An 18821-nucleotide genomic window follows, 5' to 3' on the forward strand; every position below is an offset into this window, starting at 1 on the left:
AAATATAGGAATCGATGCTTTCCTCTTTGAAGGACCATTCTTTTTACTTTTATGTTGAGTCGGTTCACCTATCTCTCTCCACCTCAAGAAGCAAACACTTGTGTGAACTGTGCATTGATTCCTACATACTTGCATATTGCACTTGTTATATTACTCTATGTTGACAATTATCTATGAGATATACATGTTACAAGTTGAAAGCAACCGCTGAAACTTAATCTTCCTTTGTGTTGCTTCAATACCTTTACTTTGATTTATTGCTTTATGAGTTAACTCTTATGCAAGACTTATTGATGCTTGTCTTGAAGTACTATTCATGAAAAGTCTTTGCTTTATGATTCACTTGTTTACTCATGTCATTACCATTGTTTTGATCGCTGCATTCATTACATATGTTTACAAATAGTATGATCAAGATTATGATGGCATGTCACTCCAGAAATTATCTTTGTTATCGTTTTACCTGCTCGGGACGAGCAAAACTAAGCTTGGGGATGCTGATACGTCTCCAACGTATCGATAATTTCTTATGTTCCATGCCATATTATTGATGATACCTACATGTTTTATGCACACTTTATGTCATACTCGTGCATTTTCTGGAACTAACCTATTAACAAGATGCCGAAGAGCCAGTTGCTGTTTTCTGCTGTTTTTGGTTTCAGAAATCCTAGTAACAAAATATTCTCGAAATTGGACGAAATCAAGACCCAGGGTCCTATTTTGCCATGAAGCTTCCAGAAGACCGAAGAGGAGTCGAAGTGGGGCCACGAGGGGCCGCCACTATAGGGCGGCGCAGCCCAGGTCTTGGCCGCGCCGACCTGTAGTGTGGGGCCCTCGTGTGGCCCCCCACGTTACCCTTCCGCCTATTTAAGCCTCCGTCGCGAAACCCCTGATACGAAAAAGCCACGGTACGAGAAACCTTCCAGAGCCGCCGCCATCGCGAAGCCAAGATCTGGGGGACAGGAGTCTCTATTCCGGCACGCTGCCGGGGCGGGGAAGTGCCCCCGGAATCGACACCACCGCCATCTCCATCAACGCTGCTGTCTCCCATGAGGAGGGAGTAGTTCTCCATCGAGGCTCGGGGCTGTACCGGTTGACATGGGCATACCCTTCGGGTACCCATTATTAGTATACCTGGCTCGGCCCAATATGGAGAAGACCAAATATGGAGAAGGCTCAACAAGGCAACCCGAAGAAGTAGTCGACTAGGACTCTTGTAAAACCCTAGGCTGGTTGCATATATAAAGCTAGCCAGGGCACCCGAAATAAGGAGAGAACAGATAGACAGAATATAGACAACATAGCTCCGCTACGGCTGCACCCTGTAAACACATATATGATCATATACTGAATTGCTAGCAGCACGTAGGGATCCTCCACCGAGGGGACCCGAAGCTGGGTACGTCGTGTCCCTAATCTCGCTCCCGGAATCTCCATCGTCGCTCTTCCCGAAAATCCTAGTCTACAATACGTAGGCATTGCTGAGGTGATCCCTCATCAATTAGCGCCGTCTGTGGGAATTAGCGACGACTGGATTTTGTCATCTGGGCGAGATCCTTCATCATGAACAATCGCATCGGAAGATCAAGGAATTCATCGTTAGCAACTTCATCTGGCGGACGGCTGAATTTTTTCGTGCGCGGAGCGAAATCAGGGTCACGGCGACAAAGCTATTCGTTGGGCTCTTCATCCGCGACGGGCAGAGAGATTGCTTCCGCGCAATCGGGAGTACGATCAACTTCCGTTTTGTTTCCGTCAAAGGTGAAAGATCAATTGCCGCGGCTTGCCAGGGACGTATCAGGTGGAAACCTCTACATCCTGAAAATCTGAAAATTTTCGACCAGGACTGTTGGATCATGTACCAGCGGTTCAGATTTCCTGCTGGCCTTGGCACAGTCAGTTTACAGGAAAGCGCCCGCACCACAAGTTGAGAATGTGCAGTAAGGCCCTTCACAAAATGTTCGCTCTATAAAGCAGGCCTGCTAGTACAGGAAGACTCCTGTTCCTGGACCCCTTTTCTGTTCTTCCTGTGCCACTTCATTTACTCGCTCTTGTGCCAGAAAATTCAGTAAAAAGAGTTTGCGTGCATACATAATAAAAATTTACTTCAGCTACAGTACTAATCTTGTTAGCTCACACTGGACAAGTATTTGTACCAATGAAGTGGATATTAGAACTATACAATTAGTGTCAGAGCACTGCCCAGCAATCTAGATGTTTTAAAAAGTGCATTAATCCTGTTCCGATGGGTAAAAAAGTCTGAATTAAGCAGCATATCTCCAGCACATATGTGCTTTTCAGTTTCTGAAACCATTGTATGGATCAATAGAGCATGATAATGCACCATCAGTGGCCAGTACAAAGCTTGCATTCGGATTAGTTCTAGTCTTCTTGAAATATTAACAAATACATACGTTCTAGATAGTATATACATATTTTGAATACTGCAAGAGAGCTGCTATCCCGTCGCGGCATCTGCTTGCATTCAGAATAGTTCTAGTCTTCTAGAAATATTAACTAATACATACGTTCTAGTTAGTATATACATATTTTGAATACTGCGAGAGAGCTGCTATCCCGCCGCAGCATCTGCTTCTGAATACGGAGTGCATTTGTGTGCTTCAAATTTCTGCGGATGAAATGCACAAGTTAGGTGAGATGACAATGAGAGAACATTTGAAAAATCCTTCAAATCTCAGGAAATTATCTACGTGACTTGCAGAAAAAAAGAAGGTAATGTTTGGTAGCAGATATTATAAGCAGGCACGTGTCTTTATTAAGTCAAAGAGAAGAATAACATAACATGGGTTTAAGACTACAAATTTATTTCTCTCATGTCTGTACATCAAGTGGCCACTGTCCATTTCCTCTGGTACATGTGACTACCCTGTTGTAAGAAAAAGTGGAAGCTAAAAGAGCATGTGCAAGGTTTGTTTGTAATTAAAGAAGAGAGCATTTGTCTCGGATGATTTTGTTTAGATAAACTTTACAATGAACATTTGTCAAAGAATGACAGAACCACTACCCTGAGCTTGAAGTAACAGGACATGCTAACCATGGTAGGATAACAGGCCAGGAATTGATGTCAAACTCCGGAATTTTAATAGAAAATAGACAGCTAGACAACATCCAAACTGCCAACTGAACAAACCAAACCTACAGCAATGTTGTTCCATCAAAAATTAAAGGTAGCCCAGTGGATGTGGTTCCCGTCATGTGGGATCAAAATAATGTGGCTCCAGTAAATGCAAACTATGAAAGATGACTCAAGTGGTTCATAATAAGGAAATACGCTATAGCTGAGCATAACTATATCAACCTGAAAAATGAGAAACATGACCTCAAACACTTCAGTTGGCAATTTCATAGATGTTAAAAAAGTTCCTTGCGGCCACTTTGCTTGTCGAAGTTTGCAGGAATGACAATGTTTGAAAATTGAAACAGAACAGTACATCAATAAAGCTCAAACGAGGTGACTACTCTATTTGCTGTCATTTTAGACTTGTGAAACAATAACCGAGAGGCGTGGATAACATTACCAGCATGCTACAATGTAGATTTTGCATGACAAGTGCGCTTATCATGGGTACCCAACTGGTGGCATAAAGAACACATCCGTATTGTCTTTCCCTTCTCCTTGTTCCCGGCGACCTTGTTTTTTTTTCCACCTTTGTCCAAGTGTCCTTTAATTCTCTTGCATTTCCCAGGAGAACGAACATCAGATGGTGGGTGTATTTCAATGTGGGCAGGAATGCTACAGCCGAGGAAAGACTCAAGTTCATCCTTCCTTGTTTGTTTGTCCGCTGGAACCATTTGTCTTACAGTATCCACAAGATTGGCAAGACAAGTTGTAACTACGTCCATGGTTTCAACTGAGTGCGCAGCCAATCGAATGGATTCTTCGAAGTCTTTGCGTGCACCAGAAGTTTTCTTTTGCATTTCTACATCCAGAGGGCTCTTGATTTTCTCTTCCAAGAGGTTGCCATCTTCATCAAATATGGCTTTTTTTTTGCACATTTTTGTCCATCGTTTCAGAACAAACTGGCTTGGAAGTTCATCAATCCTTGCACCTCTCAAAACAAGAATAACATGACGACATGGAATTCCATGAGACTTAAAAAGTTTGCAGGTGCAATGAGCATCCATTGTTCTTGTGTTAAGTACTACCTCTCGAACCTTGGAAGAACGGCCATCGCTAATTATTGTGATTTTTTCCTCTCCCTCATGCTTCATGCTCTCAACAACACAATATTCACGAGCTGCAAGGATCTCTTTCTGCAATGCATCAAACACCTTGTGTGTGAAGACAACACTTGCATGCTTCTCTATTTTCCATGATGTTCGCAGCTCAGGCATTGATTGCAGATTGACATTTTCTTCGATCAATTCATTGTGGCGTTGTTCCTCTAAGGCAGTTATAAACCTGAGCCAGAACTCGACTAATGCATACTTGTAACCAATGAAATGGCTAAAGAAACTATTCGCACTCTCTGACCTAGAGGTGGTTCTCAGAATTCCCGCCAAATGTATGTCCTTGTAGTATGCAGGCACCCATGAATCACGAATTGAATACCTTTGAGCGAACCAGGTGTTACCTTCCAAAGAGAAATCAGTAACAAGTGCAGACCATGCCTCCTCAAATTCTGTAGCAGTTTCAGACCCCCATACACATGAATTGAGACAGGCATAGAAATCATCATTATTCCTCAAAGAAGGTTCCACCTTTTCGGGAACTTTTCGCATAATGTGCCACATGCATAGACGGTGCGTAGTTGTTGGGAGAACTTTGTCAATAGCAATCTTCATGCTAGCAGCTTCATCCGTTATTATGAGGCTAGGCTTCTTTCCCCCCATTGCCTTCAAGAAGGTCTCAAACACCCATATATACGACTCTGCTTTTTCGTTGGAGATTAGTGCTGCACCAAGGAATATGGATTGCTTATGGTGGTTCACTCCAGTGAAAGGTGCAAAGATCATATTATACTGATTTGTCGTATAAGTTGAATCAAAAGAGATAACATCTCCAAAATGGGCATAGTTCTTCCTAGAAGTTGTATCAGCCCAAAATATATGCACTAATCGCCCTTGCTCATCCAGCATGTAATCAAAGAAGAATGCTGGGTTGGCTTCCTTCCTCCTTGCTAGATTGTCAATGAACATCTGTGCATCTGAGGTATTTATGGCGCATTTCAAGTAACGGTGATAATTTTGAAAATCTCTCTTTGTGCAACCAACTTTCTCAAACCCACCCTCGCCGACACGAAATAAACGGTATGCCGCAGATGTGCCAATGCTTGCTGTGTGGCATGTGAACAATGAACTCTTTGCACTTTCACTAACTTCTCTATTGGATCTCAGGAATTGTTGTTTGCTAGGTGAGGCTAACTCATGTGTATGGTCCTCAAAAAATGCTGTCACAATGTACTTATTGTCTTTCCATTTTAGAGTTATCATTGCCTGACAGTCACACCTAGTGATTTTTGTCTTGCGCTTACTCTTGATTTCCTCTTTCTCTGATCGCCATCCCCGCCTATTGCAATAGAATCTCTTCCACACTTGTTCATTTCCCACGGTTCTACTCTGCCCTTTCCGTACAGAAAAACCAACACTGTGGGCATATGACTTGTAGAAATGCTCAGCTTTAGCCAAATCTTTGAATTGCATGCCAATGGCTGGCTTTTTTTCCTCTTCACATTCCGGGGTCCAAGAGGTCACCTGAAAAAGTGATTATAATATCAGTAAGTCAGTAGCCAGATGTATGTGAGAGGCAAAAAGAATAGATGATCCAGATATACGCACACAAAAAGGGATGCTCCTGCTGCTCGCTGGTGTACTAAAGCCATCTGATATCGTAGAGCTCGCTACAACAACGGATTCGGCATCATCACACTCATTCGTTTCCATAGGGCATGATGACATCTCACTCTCCACGGGATCCATGCGACCTGCCATTCATCGAAAAGCAACTAATTTAGCATGTATTACAAGAGCAAGAATATCGTTCTTTGAAGTCTATCTTATTCTGGAAACTGCTAGAACTATATTATACCAGATAAAGAAAGAGGCATTTCGTTCTTTGATGAAATGAGTCTGGCAAGAAATCATCTCCGAAATCAAATTGAAATGGCAAGAAATAATTTGCAGAAAGTGTGAATAGAACATTGTACATATAGGAGGTGAGAAACAAAACAGTTTCCAACAGAAAATTTGCAGCTAAAAAAAGTAATAGTTAGAAGTCTATTCTTTTTCTGAATCTACAACAAAAATCAGTAGTACAATCCTCTGTAATTAAAATATGCAACAGAATCCTCCATATCCGTGTGTCAACTTAAAGAGCAAAGAATCAGACTCATTCCTGTAGCTAATAAACTAAAAACTCATGTAGTTGGAATTTTTTATTGCACTAGATCTACACAAGGTACAGGCCAATACACTTTACTTAACTTAATTTGAAAGGAATGGCAGAAAATTGAACTTACCTCGTCGTAGTCTCGAGTACTAACTGAAATAAGAAACCCTAGATGCAGGTGCTCCACGCATACATCATGTAGCTTGAACGGAGAGGGTCTTGCTGCTTGATGCAAATTGAAGCCCTGCTTCCTCTAGGCAGGAGGCGGCGGCGTCGTGGACCAAGTGCGCTCGGGCGGCACAAGAACGAAGCGTTGCACGGCGTCGAGCTCGAGCCTGGCGGCGCACAGATCGAGGCAGAGAAGCGAAGCTTCGAGCTGCGTGCGAGCGAGGATGTAGCTGGGAGAAGGCGTGTTGGACTAAGCTGGCCAGGGCGCCGTAGCCATGGAGCCTGCTCGATCTCCGATGGGGAATGGGAGCAAAGGGATGGAGAAGAAAGGGATTTCGTGGTTCCCTCTACTGTGCGTCTGTGCTGCTGCTGTACCAGGCACAAGGGGACAAGGATAGAATAGGCATGTAATAGATATCTAGGGGGGTTTCTACAAACTGCATGGTGGTGGAACAGGACACAAAGATCTGACCGTTTGTAGCGAATCCGACGGCACGGACGGAAATTTGCAGATTTGCAGGATGTAGTCCATTTTCAGGTGATACGTTCCCCCAATACGATCGTGTCTGGCAAAGAAAAAAAAAAAGGGACAATCGGCTGCTTGCAAGGGAATCTCTCGGGACTGCTTCTAGCATCATGATGCAGCGCGTTTATTCCGAGGACAACTTTCCTGGCTGGCGCATCAGTTCACGACGACGTATTCACGTGCCGCACCGGCCGGGTTCAGAATTAGCATGCCAATCAGAAGATGGGCACCGGCGGGAGCAAATCCTTTTTTCTCTACGATCTTGCTCTCTCTCCTATTGATTAATCATCCAGTTGCTTTTCTATTCACAGATTCAAATCTAACAACGTGTGCATGTTTCTTTTACCCATCGAGTGAAAGATTAGTTCATAGAATCGAGATGGCATAAAAATAATCGCTACATACTTCAGATCTTCGCCATCGACGTAATTGGTCAAGATCTGATCCCTCGCGGATTCGCAAGTATGAATCTGCCAGGACATACTCGTTTGTGGCGAACTCTTGATTCCCGACACAAAACTATCAGGTGCTATATTTTCAGTACACTACTTTTTGTAAATTTATTTTGGGCCAAATATTTTTGGTCCGTGCCATTATTTGCGCGTAGTTTTTTGCGCCGTAACATAACTGCAGATCGGAAATAAGCTTAGACTATTTTGCTGTCTTGACCCCGTTCGCCATCATGTGTCTCGTCTTTGGTTGCACAATTACTTCGACTATATCATCTTCATCGACCATGCCGGCTCGGCTCTACGCGACTACATCAACAATGTCAGCCAGACGCCGCGCGCCTACATCGACTGTGTCCGTTGCACGACCTGCTTGAGCGACTACTCCGTCGCACCCAATAAAAAGCTAAGTGTTACTCTTCTGAGAGTTAATTATTATTTACTTTCGCCACACCCGAATATTCGGGGGCTGCGCCATTACATTATTACAGCAAATTCACCCAAACACTGGGGCTGCGCCATTACTTCGTTATCACAAATATACTCGGTTGCTTGGTGAATTTTTTTTTTCGGCTCTGGATATATCTTCTCCGGCTTAGTGAAAATATTTTTTTCGGCTCAGTGGAATTATTTTCTTCGACTTAGTGGCTTGATCTTTTTTGGCTCAGTGGATTTATTTTCTTCGGATTACTGGATTGGTTTTCTTTGGGTTATTATTGGTTCCCTTATGCAATATTACCCGATACGTTTCCGGGTCAATGGATTCATCTTCTATGGTTATTACTGAATTATTCGGGTCAATGGATTCATCCTCTATGATATCAGCGGATTCATCTTCTATGATTATTACTGAGTTATTCGGGTCAATGGATTCATCTTCTATGATATCAGCGGATTCATCTTCTATGATTATTACTGGATTTTTCGGGCCAATGGATTCATCCTCTATGATATCGACGGATTTATCTTCAATATATGCTCTATATTTAATGGCGTAATCTTCAATATGGATTCATCTCAAATACTTCGTCTTCAATTCATCTTCATGGGCTATTATATTATGGACAATGGCTTCATCCTAAATGGCTTTACCCTATATGACGCCGCGACTCCATCAATTTCTTTCGATATCATAGCAAACACTCGGGGGCTCGACCATGATTTCTCCTCAGGTCGCAACTGCGACACAATATCTAAGCAATAATCATCATATCACCCCAGCAGCGCTCAGGAGCTCGGCTATTTCTTCATCAACAATATGGCGGGATTTACTTTCATTATTTGGTGGTTTTTACTTCAGCTCGACTTCTTCTCGGCACTCGAAGACTTCATCGCATCGACTCTGTCATGCCCAATAAGCTAAGTGTTCCTTTGTTTTACATAAAGTTGATTATCATTTACTTTCGCTGCACCCGACGCCCGGGGGTTGCGCGGCATATATTCGCTCTACATATCATCGAATCTGAGCATCTAACACCGCATGCGAAAAAGAGAGTCAAGGAAAAGATAGAAAAAGTTTGTTTATTTGTGCAGGAGAAAGAAAATTATACAAGTTCTTGAGCCTATGTCCAGATGCGCGCACCCGACCATAGCCTCGAGGGCTACTCCCATCGGGAGCGCTGACCGCGCACCCGAAAAAATCTTCTTCAGGGAGGAACCCGACGAAATCAAAAGAGCACCCGAAAAAATATTCTTCAGGAAGGAACCCGACGAAATCAAAATAGCACCCGACGAAATCTTCTTCAGGGAGGAACCCGACGAAATCAAAATAGCACCCGACGAAATCTTCTTCAGGGAGGAACCCGATAAAATCGTGAGAGAACCCGACGAAATTTTCTTCAAAAGAGAACCCGACAAAATTTTATTCAAGGAGGACCCGAAGAATTATCCTCAAGGAGGTGCCGAAGAATTATCCTCAAGGAGGTGCCGAAGAATTATCCTCAAGGAGGTGCCGAAGAATTATCCTCAAGGAGGTGCCGAAGAATTATACTCAAGGAGGTGCCGAAGAATTATCCTCAAGGAGGTGCCGAAGAATTATACTCAAGGAGGTGCCGAAGAAATTGTCCTCAAAGAGGACCCGAAGAATTGTCCTCAAGGAGGACCCGAAGAAATTTTCCTGAGGGAGGAACTCGACGAAATTATCATCAAGGATAAACCAAAAAAAAAAAAAGAGGAGTAGAAAAAAAAAAGAGGATGGACAAATCTTCGGGTCCATTGACTCGTCATTTGTTCTGAGCAAGAGCATCGGCGATGTGCTTGACGACAATATAGAAGCACCAATATATTCGGCTGTCTCATCAAGCCCGAGAGAAAAATATAGAAGAACCCGCAAAATGGGTCATTGCATCAGCCGAATAAGGCACTCGACAATATATTCTCGAACGCCAAAGTTGCGATCAATTTCTGAATGCCGCAAATTTGCGAAGGTAAGACCCCGGATCCGTTCTGCCGGGCGTGGCATCGCCGAAGACTGCGCTCTGCTACTTTTATCCGTATCAACGGATACGAAGAAAAATCCTAACGGACGCGTTAGGTACCCGATAAATATGACTCGGGACTCGACAGAATGGTAAGACCTTAAGCGGCACCTGTCGAAGTTTACACCAGTATCCCGAGATCATGTCCAGGGACGTGATTTTGAAGTAGGTTTTTGCGGATTGCCACTAGAGCAGTTAACTAGTACCTGATCCGTCAGATGAACTAGCCCCAATTACCATTATCCCTGTACAATATAGATATGGATGTCAAATAAAAATAGCAACGGCCTGGAGTCGATAAAAAGAGGGGCTCCAAGTTCTTTATTGAGTAGTACAACTCGAGCCTATGCCTAGGTGCAAGCACCTGCTCATAGGCTCGGGGGCTACTCTTATCGAGAGTATTGTTCACCCTCCCGATAAGATACAAGAAAGAGGAAAAATTGTGGTGTCGATTAAAAGCAAGTTGAGCCTACACCCAAGTGCAAACACTTGGCTGTAGCCTCGGGGGCTACTCCCATCGGGAGCGCTGGTCGCGCACCCGATAGAAAAATAACTTCGACAACATCTACGGCAATTAAGGTTTGTAGACTCAACTCGATTCTACGACTCGAGTGGAGCCTACTCCCATCGGGAGCACATGGATTTCATCAAGTCTTCCAGAAATATAGTTAAGTTCTTCATCGAGTAGTACAACTTGAGTCTATGCCTAAGTGCAAGCACTTACCCATAGACTCGGGGGCTACTCCCATCGGGAGCGCTGCCGCGCACCCGATAGAAGAAATAATTTCGAGACATCATCTACGCTACACATGATCTTCGACATGGACCTCGCCTTGTATTTCTTCGACTTCGGAGATGGTTATGCTTGGAGTTTCTACGCAAGTCTTCGACTTCCCTATAAACTCGGGGGCTACTGACATGGGCATACCCTTCGGGTACCCATTATTAGTATACCTGGCTCGGTCCAATATGGAGAAGACCAAATATGGAGAAGGCCCAACAAGGCAACCCGAAGAAGTAGTCGACTAGGACTCTTGTAAAACCCTAGGCTGGTTGCATATATAAAGCTAGCCAGGGCACCCGAAATAAGGAGAGAACAGATAGACAGAATATAGACAACATAGCTCCGCTACGGCGGCACCCTGTAAACACATCTATGATCATATACTGGATTGCTAGCAGCACGTAGGGATCCTCCACCGAGGGGACCCGAAGCTGGGTACGTCGTGTGCCTAATCTCGCTCCCGGAATCTCCATCGTCGCTCTTCCCGAAAATCCTAGTCTACAATACGTAGGCATTGCCGAGGTGATCCCTCGTCACCGGTAGCTATGTGGTTCATCTCTCTCCTATGTGCTTCAATACAATAGTCTCATGAGCTGCCTTACATGATTGAGATTCATATGATGATGCTTGTAATCTAGATGTCGTTATGCTAGTCAAGTGAATTTTACTTATGTGATCTCCGGAGACTCCTTGTCCCACGTGTGTAAAGGTGACGAGTGTGTGCACCGTGTGGGTCTCTTAGGCTATATTTCACGAATACTTATTCAACTGTTATGAATGGCGTAGTGAAGTGCTTATTTATATCTCTTTATGATTGCAATGTGTTTTGTATCACAATTTATCTATGTGCTACTCTAGTGATGTTATTAAAGTAGTTCTATTCCTCCTGCACGGTGTAATGGTGACGAGTGTGTGCATCCGTGTTAGTACTTGGCGTAGGCTATGATTGTGATCTCTTGTAGATTATGAAGTTAACTATTGCTATGATGGTATTGATGTGATCTATTCCTCCTACATAGTGTGAAGGTGACAGGTGTGCATGCTGTGTTAGTACTTGGTTTAGTCGTGTTGATCTTTCATGCACTCTAAGGTTATTTAAATATGAACATTGAATTGTGGAGCTTGTTAACTCCGGCATTGAGGGTTCGTGTAATCCTACGCAATGTGTTCATCATCCAACAAGAGAGTGTAGAGTATGCATTTATCTATTCTGTTATGTGATCAATGTTGAGAGTGTCCACTAGTGAAAGTCTAATCCCTAGGCCTTGTTCCTAAATACTGCTATCGCTGCTTGTTTACTGTTTTATTTCTTTACTACTGCTACCATATTACCACCATCAACTACACGCCAGCAAGCTATTTTACGGCGCCGTTACTACTTGCTCATACTTATTTATACCACCTGTATTTCACTATCTCTTCGCCGAACTAGTGCACCTATTAGGTGTGTTGGGGACACAAGAGACTTCTTGCTTTGTGGTTGCGGGGTTGCATGAGAGGGATATCTTTGACCTCTTCCTCCCTGAGTTCGATAAACCTTGGGTGATCCACTTAAGGGAAAACTTGCTGTCTGTTCTACAAACCTCTGCTCTTGGAGGTCCAACACCTGTCTACAAGAATAGAAGCACCCGTAGACATCGGTGTCGATGGAGGAGCCTTCCGGGGGCACTTCCCGTCCCGGCGGCGTGCCGGAACGGAGACTCCTGTCCCCCAGATCTTGGCTTTGCGATGGCGGCGGCTCTGGAAGGTTTTCTCTGGTTTCGTCGAACGTCATAGGGTTTTCGCGACGGAGACCTTAAGTAGGCGGAAGGGCAGCCTCGGAGGGGGCCTGGTGGGGCCACACACTAGGGGGGCGCGGCCAGGGCTTGGGCCGCGCCGCCCTACTGTGTCCCCACCTCGTGGCCCCACTTCGTTTCCCCTTCGGACTTCTGGAAGCTTCGTGGAAAAATAGGACCCTGGGCGTTGGTTTCGTCCAATTCCGAGAATATTTCCTTACTAGGATTTCTGAAACTAAAAACAGCAGAAAACAACAACTGGCCCTTCGGCATCTCGTCAATAGGTTAGTTCCGGAAAACGCATAAATATGACATAAAGTATGTATAAAACATGTAGATATCATCAATAATGTGGCATGGAACATAAGAAATTATCGATACGTTGGAGACGTATCACGCCACAACGAGAAAAACGGATCGTCAAAACCGTCGCCTCAGTCAACTCACAAATTGTCCCGCCGTGGTCCTTCCAGCCCCTCCCTACCCTGAAAGAAACCTCCCGAACAAAACCGCACGGTGACTGCCAGCGCGACGTCCTTAAGGCATGTACAATGGTGGTGAGTCAGCTGTCTGTAAGAGGTAGTTATAGGTGATTTTGATGATGTGGAGGAAAGAGAATAAGGAGAGAGAAGGAGGCTATCTGTAATGTTCCAGACAGTTTGTAGGCTTCTTACAGACAGCTTACAGACACTATTTGTGTTGTTATATGAAGGGTGTCTATAATTTACACTCACATATAGTTATGGCTAAAAATAGACAATTTACAGACAAACTATTGTATACACTGTCTATATTATTAGGACACGGCTAGGGAGCACTCGGATGCTCGTTTGTCTACCCAAGCACTCCCCCTAAAAATAGAAAATTTAGCATAATACGTGTATTTAATGTCATGTGATTTTTTTCAAAAAGTCATAACTATTAAACCATATGTCGAAATTGTAATCCGTTTTCATCGTTGGACCTCTTACGACGAGATCTTCGAAACGAGATTCCATTTGTATATATTTTGACAAACTTTTTTTTCGAAAACCAACTCAGTTGTTGCGAAAAATCAACTCTAGTATTGTGGTGAAGCAACTTCATACAAAGAGTTGGCTACACTACTTTTTTTGAATATTTTGTGCCAACTTAGTTTCTATGATACTTGGTTAGCAACAACTGCCATCAACTCCAGTATTGAGACATCAACTTTGCTCTACTTGTTGCCTATCATACTTTCTAGTACCGTTAGTAACTTGATTTTCTATATGCACAACTTAGTAGCAATGAAAATACAACTTCATATCAAACAGTTCGCAACTTTGGTACATCGATATGCAACTTCAGTATAACGGTACACCATTTTGACAAACAATGATGCTAGCTGACTTAGTACTAGCACTAGGTAACTTAGACACAGTGATACGCAAGTTCACGATAATTGAGCCCAACTAGCGGTGGGAAACTTAAGCATGTTGTTACGTGAGATATAACTTAGTGGTAGCCATCCACATTGTAGGCAAAGTACGCGAGATGCAACTCCACATATGGGATACACAACTTTGCATTAGAAGTACACAACTTAGCAATTGTAGGTATGAAACTTATCACTAAGAGGTATACATCTTAGCAATAATAAATGCGCAAATAAGCACAACGGGATACAACATAGCAATAATGGGCATGAAAACTTCGCAATAGGAGGTATGCAACTTAACACCAGTAAGTATGCAATTAACACTAATGAGTATACAACTTAATACTAGTGTGGGTATGTGATACGTCCCAAACGTATCTATAATTTCTTATGTTCCATGCTACTTTTATGATGATACTCACATGTTTTATACACATTATATGTCATTATTATGCGTTTTCCGGAACTAACCTATTGACGAGATGCCGAAGGGCCAGTTGTTGTTTCTGCTGTTTTTGGTTTCAGAAGTCCTAGTACGGAAATATTCCCGGAATTGGACGAAATCAATGCCCAGCATCTTAGAATTCCACGAAGCTTCCAAAACACCCGAGAGCAACCAGAGGGGGGCCACAGGCCCACCAGACAACAGGGCGGCGCGGCCAGGGCCTGGGCCGTGCCCCCCTATTGTGTGGCGGCTCCGTCACCCCTCCGACTCCGCCTCTTCGCCTATTTAAAGGTCCCTGACCTAAAACCTCGATACGGAAAAGCCACGGTACGAGAAACCTTCCAGAGCCGCCGCCATCGCGAAGCCAAGATCTGGGGGACAGAAGTCTCTGTTCCGGCATGCCGCCGGGACGGGGAAGTGCCCCCGGAAGGCATCTCCATCGACACCACCGCCATCTTCATCACCGCTGCTGTCTCCCATGAGGAGGGAGTAGTTCTCCCTCGAGGCTAAGGGCTGTACCGGTAGCTATGTGGTTAATCTCTCTCCTATGTACTTCAATACAATGATCTCATGAGCTGCCTTACATGATTGAGATTCATATGAGTTTTGTATCACTATTCATCTATGTATTACTCTAGTGATGTTATTAAAGTAGTCTATTCCTCCTCCATGGTGTAATGGTGACGAGTGTGTGCATCGTGTAGTACTTGGCGTAGGTTATGATTGTAATCTCTTGTAGATTATGAAGTTAATTATTGCTATGATAGTATTGATGTGATCTATTCCTCCTTCATAGTGTGATGGTGACAGTGTGCATGCTATGTTTGTACTTGGTGTAATTGCAATGATCTATCATGCACTCTAAGGTTATTTAAATATGAATATCGAATGTTGTGGAGCTTGTTAACTCCGACATTGAGGTGCTCTTGTAGCCCTACGCAATTAGTGGTGTTCATCATCCAACAAGAGAGTGTAGAGTGGTTTTACTATGTGATCAAAGTTGAGAGTGTCCACTAGTGAAAGTATGATCCCTAGGCCTTGTTTCTAAGCATCGGAACTCCGTTTATTTACTGTTCTGTTGCATGTTTACTCGCTGCCATATTTTATTCAGATTGCTATTACCACTCATATACATCCATATTACTTGTATTTCACTATCTCTTCGCCGAACTAGTGCACCTATACATCTGACAAGTGTATTAGGTGTGTTGGGGACACAAGAGACTTCTTGTATCGTGATTGTAGGGTTGCTTGAGAGGGATATCTTTGACATCTTCCTCCCTGAGTTCGATAAACCTTGGGTGATCCACTTAAGGGAAACTTGCTGCTGTTCTACAAACCTCTGCTCTTGGAGGCCCAACACTGTCTACAAGAATAGAAGCACCCGTAGACATCAAGCACTTTTCTCGGCGCCGTTGCCGGGGAGGAAAGGTAAAAGGCACTCATACTCCGGTCCCGGGTAACTAAGTACTTTTCTGTTGCCGTTGTGTGTGTGCTCGAAGCTATTTCCTTTAGATCCTGCAATTGCATCTTTTTGTTTCTTGTTTACACTAGCAAGGCATAATGGAAAACATCTGTGAGCTTTTTGCACTATTTCCTGAGTCAAGACATGAATGGTTTAATGCAAAAATTAAAAAACCTATGGAACCTTACTTGCATGCTGGTAGTGATATTAGTATGAACGCTTTGAACACCATTTTTGATAATGATATATAAAGTTCTAAGCTTGGGGAAGCTGGTTTTCATGATCTTTTTAGTCCCCCAAGCATTGAGGAGAAAATTTTCTTTGATGATACTTTGCCTCCTATTTATGATGATTATAATGATAGTGGTCTTTTGGTGCCGCCTACTATGGAGAGTAAATTTTATTGTGATTATACTATGCCTCCTACACTTGATGAGAATAATAATGATAGTTACTTTGTTGAATTTGCTCCCACTACAACTAATAAAACTGATTATGCTTATGTTGGGAGTAGTAATAATTTTATGCATGAGACTCATGATAAGAATGTTTCATTTGATAGTTATATTGTTGAGTTTGCTCATGATGCTACTGAAAGTTATTATGAGAGAGGGAAATATGGTTGTAGAAATTTTCATGTTATTAAAACACCTCTCTTTTTGCTGAAAATCTTGAAGCTGCACTTGTTTTATCTTTCTATGCGTGTTGCATTATGCTTCATGAATTTGTTTATTACAAGATTCCTATGCATAGGAAGCATGTTAGGCTTAAATTTGTTTTGAATTTGCTTCTTGATGCTCTCTTTTGCTTCAATTCTTATTTCTTGGGAGTGCATCATTAAAACTGCTGAGCCCATCTTAATGGCTATAAAGAAAGCACTTCTTGGGAGATAACCCATGTGTTTATTTTACTACAGCAATTTTGTTTTATATTTGAGTCTTGGAAGTTGTTACTACTGTAGAAACCTCTCCTTATCTTTATTTTATTGCATTGTTGTGCCAAGTAAAGTCTTTGATAGTAAAGTCATACTAGATTTGGATTACTGCGCAGAAACAGATTTCTTGCTGTCACGAATTTGGGTATGATTCTCTGTAGGTAACTCAGAAAAATCTGCCAATTTACGTGCGTGATCCTCAGATATGTACGAAACTTTCATTCAATTTGAGCATTTTCATCTGAGCAAGTCTGGTGCCTCTTTAAAATTCGTCTTTACGGATCTGTTCGTTTTGACAGATTCTGCCTTTTATTTCGCATTGCCTCTTTTGTCTGTGTTGGATGGATTTCTTTGTTCCATTAACTTCCAGTAGCTTTGAGCAATGTCCCGAAGTGTTAAGAATGATTGTGTCACCTCTGAACATGTGAATTTTTGATTATGCACTAACCCTCTAATGAGTTTGTTTTGAGTTTGGTGTGGAGGAAGTTTTCAAGGGTCAAGAGAGGAGGATGATATACTATGATCAAGAAGAGTGAAAAGTCTAAGCTTGGGGATGCCCCCGTGGTTCATCCCTGCATATTTCAAGAAGACTCAAGCATCTAAGCTTGGGGATGCCCAAGGCATCCCCTTCTTCATCGACAACTTATCGAGTCACCTCTAGTGAAACTATATTTTTATTCCGTCACATCTTATGTACTTTACTTGGAGCGTCTGTGTGCTTTTATTTTTGTTTGTGTTTGAATAAAATATGATCCATCATGCTTGTGTGGGAGAGAGACACGCTCCGCTGGTTCATATGAACACATGTGTTCTTAGCTTTTAATGTTCATGGCTAAAGTTAAAAGCTGCTTCGTTAATTGTTGTATGGTTGGAAACAGAAAAATGCTGCATGTGGTAATTGGTATAATGTCTTGAATAATTTGATACTTGGCAATTGTTGTGCTCATATAGATCATGTTTAAGCTCTTGCATCATGTACTTTGCACCTATTAATGAAGAACTACATAGAGCTTGTTAAAATTTGGTTTGCATGATTGTTCTCTAGAGTCTAGATATTTTCTGGTTAAGGTGTTTGAACAACAAGGAAGACGATGTAAAGTCTTATAATGCTTACAATATGTTCATATGTGAGCTTTGTTACACCTTTTATACTTGAGTTTGCTTCAAACAACCTTGCTAGCCTAGCCTTGTATTGAGAGGAATTCTTCTCGTGCATCCAAATCCTTGAGCCAATAACCATGCCATTTGTGTCCACCATACCTACCTACCACATGGTATTTCTCCGCCATTCCAAAGTACATTACTTGAGTGCTACCTTTAAAATTTATATTCTTTGTCTTTGCAATATATAGCTCATGGGACAAATAGCCTTAAAAACTATCGTGGTGAAGAATATGTACTTATGTGTCTTATTTCTTAATAAGTTGCTTGTTGAGCGGTAACCATGTTTCGGGGACGCCATCAACTTTTACCTTTGTTGAATATCATGTGAGTTGCTATGCATGTTCGTCTTGTCTGAAGTAAGGGAGATTTTCATGATCAAATGGTTTGAGTATGCATAATGTTAGAGAAGAACATTGGGCCGCTAACTAAAGCCATGGTTCATGGTGGAAGTTTCAGTTTGGACAACTAATCCCCAATCTCTTATGAGAATATTAACTGTTGTTGAATGCTTATGCATTAAAGAGGAGTCCATTATCTGTTGTCTATGTTGTCCCGGTATGGATGTCTAAGTTGAGAATAATCAAAAGCGAGAAATCCAATGCGAGCTTTCTCCTTAGACCTTTGTACGAGCGGCATAGAGGTACCCCTTTGTGATACTTGGTTGAAACATATGCTATGCAATGATAATCCGTGTTAATCCAAGCTAATTAGGACAAGGTGCGAGCACTATTAGTATACTATGCATGAGGCTTGCAACTTATAAGATATCTTATACATAACACATATGCTTTATTACTACCGTTGACAAAATTGTTTCTTGTTTTCAAAATGAAAAGCTCTAGCACAAATATAGTAATCAATGCATCCCTCTGCGAAGGGCCTA

The 18821-nt window shown here is 42.5% G+C and overlaps 1 long non-coding RNA gene across 1 annotated transcript; it reads right to left on the bottom strand.

Annotated features, from left to right (window-relative positions):
* Positions 1–2368: 2368 nt before the first annotated feature.
* On the bottom strand, positions 2369–3721 carry LOC124699910. Its single transcript, XR_007001557.1, has 2 exons — positions 3543–3721; positions 2369–2632 (listed from the first exon to the last, which is right to left on the bottom strand). It is a non-coding gene; the product is annotated as an uncharacterized LOC124699910 (long non-coding RNA).
* Between the last annotated feature and the right edge of the window lie 15100 nt (positions 3722–18821).

This window comes from Lolium rigidum, chromosome 3 (genome assembly GCF_022539505.1).
Source record: "Lolium rigidum isolate FL_2022 chromosome 3, APGP_CSIRO_Lrig_0.1, whole genome shotgun sequence".
NCBI lineage: Eukaryota > Viridiplantae > Streptophyta > Magnoliopsida > Poales > Poaceae > Lolium > Lolium rigidum.